Genomic DNA, 3,456 nt, shown 5'->3' with positions numbered 1-3,456 from the left:
ATACCTGCAGACATAAATCTATTAACTCATTTCTTTACCGCACTACACGAGGGTAACTTCAAAAACATATTGAATATGCCGCCTCATAGCCTCTTGTTCTCTTTTACGGCGTCTGCTAGCTGGGCTCGCACGTCTTTCAGCTCTTCGCCACAGTAGGGTGTTGGAATCCTGCAGCTTGTTCTTATCATCCCTAGCCCGTGTCAGCACACGTTCGCCAGCGGCCAGTTGCTTTTCGGACTGATGTTTACCCGCCTACGCGACCTTCAGTTCCTCTTGCAATTGAGCTAACGATCCTGCCATGGGAAATACAACAGTGTTAACATTACTGGTATATGATTATATTTTTCTGGATGGAGAAGAACATTACCAGGCGGCACCTCCTTGGATTTCTCCAGTTCGGCGGTAACAACAACTCTCACGGAGGTTTTGTTGAGTTTTGTGTGATTGAAGTTTTCATGTTTTGGGTTATCTTACGATAGATGAAGGAAGGATGTAAGAGCCTAAGCTTGGGGATGCCCTGGCATACCAAGCTATTATCCAAAAATGAGCAACCAACTAAGCTTGGGGATGCCCCCGAGTGGCATCCCTGCTTTCTTCCAACAACTATCGGTATTTTACTCGATGCTATATTTTTATTCGTCACATGATATGTGTTTTGCTTGGAGCGTCTTGTATGATATGTGTCTTTGCTTGTTTTATTTTGTGTTTTAAGTCATCAATCCTTGCTGGACACACCTATTTGAGAGAGCCAAAATTATGTCATGACTTGTTAGAATTGCTCTCTTTGCTTCACTTAAATCTTTTATGAGCTAGGAATTGCTCTAGTGCTTCACTTATAATCTTTTTGAGCACGGCGTGCTTTGTTGTTTTTGAAGAAATGCTCTCTTGCTTCACTTAGATTTGTTTGAGAGTTACTAAAATTTTGAAGAAATTCTCTCTTGCTTCACTTAAATTATTTTGAGAGAAAGAAAATTTGTTATGCTCATGATCTTCACTTATATTTGTTTGAGCTTATGAAAAGCAACACATGAAAATTAGTCCCAAAGTGATAGATATCCAAGAAGGATAAAGAAAAAAATAAATGTCATGAAGATCATTGGACAAAATAAACTTGATTCTTAGTAATAGTTTTGAGATGTGATGATGTGATATGTGAGTTATGTTGATGAATAATTGTGCTTTAGTAAGAATATTGGTGTTAAGGCTTGTGATTCCCTATGCATGCACGAAAGTCAATAATCATGCAATGAAAATTATATCCTACTTGTGGTGCATTATTCGGTGTTAATTATGCTTAATGCTTGCTTATGAGAATTATTTCATTTCTTGGTTGTTCGCTTCCCAATCTTTTGCTAGCCTTCATTTTGCACTAAGTATGATCTCTACTTGTGCATCCAAAATCCTTTAAACCAGTTTTGCCACATGAGTCCACTATATCTACCTATATGCGGTATTCTTTTGCTGTTCTAAGCAAATTTGCATGTGCCATCTCTAATTTTCAAAATAAACTTCTCTTTTGTGTGTTTGTTTCGCTCGCGGAACGGTAACGGGTGGCTAATATTTTCCATGCTGGATGTGTTCTTCTCAAGATGAGTGTTTATTCACTTGTCATTGCACGAGAGTAAGGCAAAGGTCTTAGGGATGCCCAGTCCCCAAATGCAAAAAATGAATTTACTTTATGTTGTCAAATAATAAATTCCATGGAAAGTGTTGGTATGGAGGGCACCCGTGGATACCGTTAGCCATGGAAAGTGAAAGAATGGTGAAAAAAGGAATAAACTTTATTTTTTGTTTGGGAACTGCCTATGGCATATCTAGCATGGAAAGTGTTGGGAACTCTAAGTCGTTTTCGTTGGTGGGATGGATACACCTCCCAAAATGTTTTTATCTCTATTTTTTCGCTTTGAGCTCTGGCACCTCTACAAATCCCTACGTCCCCCGCGAATGGGCCTTTCTTTTACTTTATGCAATTTTTATTTTGAAATTTGAGTCTCCATCTTCTCTCCTAAAAAGCACCAACTAGGAGGCAATATGATCGTACTTAAGTATTGGGTGTAGTTAATATTCGAGTGTGTTTCATGAATGGACCAATGTTTGAGCATGATGGGATAACTTATTTTAGTGTTGATATTTTGAAAGACATGGTTGCTTGTTGATATGCTTGAGTATCTAAATTATTATGTCAAAACTAGAATATTGCTTTGAATCACATAAAAAGTCCTAATGTCCATGCTATAAAGAAAATAATATGATATGACATGATGAACATCACTCCACATCAAAAATTCTGTTTTTTATCACTTACCTACTCGAGGATGAGTAGGAGTTAAGCTTGGGGATGCTGATACGTCTCCAACGTATCTATAATTTTTGATTGTTCCATGATGTTTTATTATCAATCTTGGATGTTTTATAATCATTTTATAGTCATTTTTTGGTACTAACCTATTGACATAGTGTCGGATGTGGGGTTCTGGCAAACCCTTAAGGTTCGAACACTGGGGTGCACGCGAAGTCTTTCCCTCCTACCGATCTGCGCCCTAGCTCGCTAAGATCTCACGGACGAACTCGACCGACACGCAACACAAAGAGACACGGGATTTATACTGGTTCGGGCCACTGTTGTGGTGTAATACCCTACTCCAGTGTAGTGGTGGTGGATTGCCTCTTGGGCTGATGATGAACAGTATAGAGACAAGAACAGCCTCCTGAGGTTGAGGTGTTCTTGTGCTTGGTGACTTAGCGGGTGAGAGCTGGATGAACTGCTCGATCCCCTACAGTAGTGGCTAGTTCTACTTATATAGGCCCTAGTCCTCTTCCCAAATATTGAGCGGGAAGGGAGCCAACAACGGCGGGCAAATTTGAAGGGGGACAGCTAGTACAAGCTATCCTGACAAAAGTGGTCTTCGCCTGCGAAAGGCTCTGGTGGTGACGCCGTCTTGGGCTCCACGATGACCTCGGTCTTGCCGTCCTCCTGTTCTTGGTCTCGTTGCACCGATATAGCAACCTTTGCCTGATGCCTCGGTACTCCTCGCCTGCGCTGGCCTCCTTGCACCAAAGAGGAAACAAGGACGTTGCGCGCTCTGGCGCCCGCCTGGTGTCGATCGTCATGGCTCACGTCACGAGAGCCTCGTGAGGTTTGCCCCGCCTTGATATCTCCGCTCCTCGTGAGCCTGCCTGACTAGGCCGCTCCTGAGGAGGTCTTGCGTCGTCCGCCTCGCGAGGCTTGGCCCCTCGCGAGGGTCTTGGATGCCTTGTTGATGAAGATGGGCTGTACGGCCTGCTGGCTTAGCCACGCCGTGGGCCGCAGGCAGGCAAGTCTGGGGACCCCCGTTCCCAGGACGCCGACAGTAGCCCCCGGGCCCAAGGTGCGCTCAGGCTTGGCTTGGCGGCAAAGCCAAGGGTCAAGTATGGAGCACCGCGGGCCCCAAAAGCCTGCGGCCTCGGTTGACGCGT

Source organism: Triticum aestivum, chromosome 3D (assembly GCF_018294505.1).
Source record: "Triticum aestivum cultivar Chinese Spring chromosome 3D, IWGSC CS RefSeq v2.1, whole genome shotgun sequence".
NCBI classification, from domain to species: Eukaryota; Viridiplantae; Streptophyta; class Magnoliopsida; order Poales; family Poaceae; genus Triticum; species Triticum aestivum.
This window is presented reverse-complemented; position numbering follows the sequence as displayed.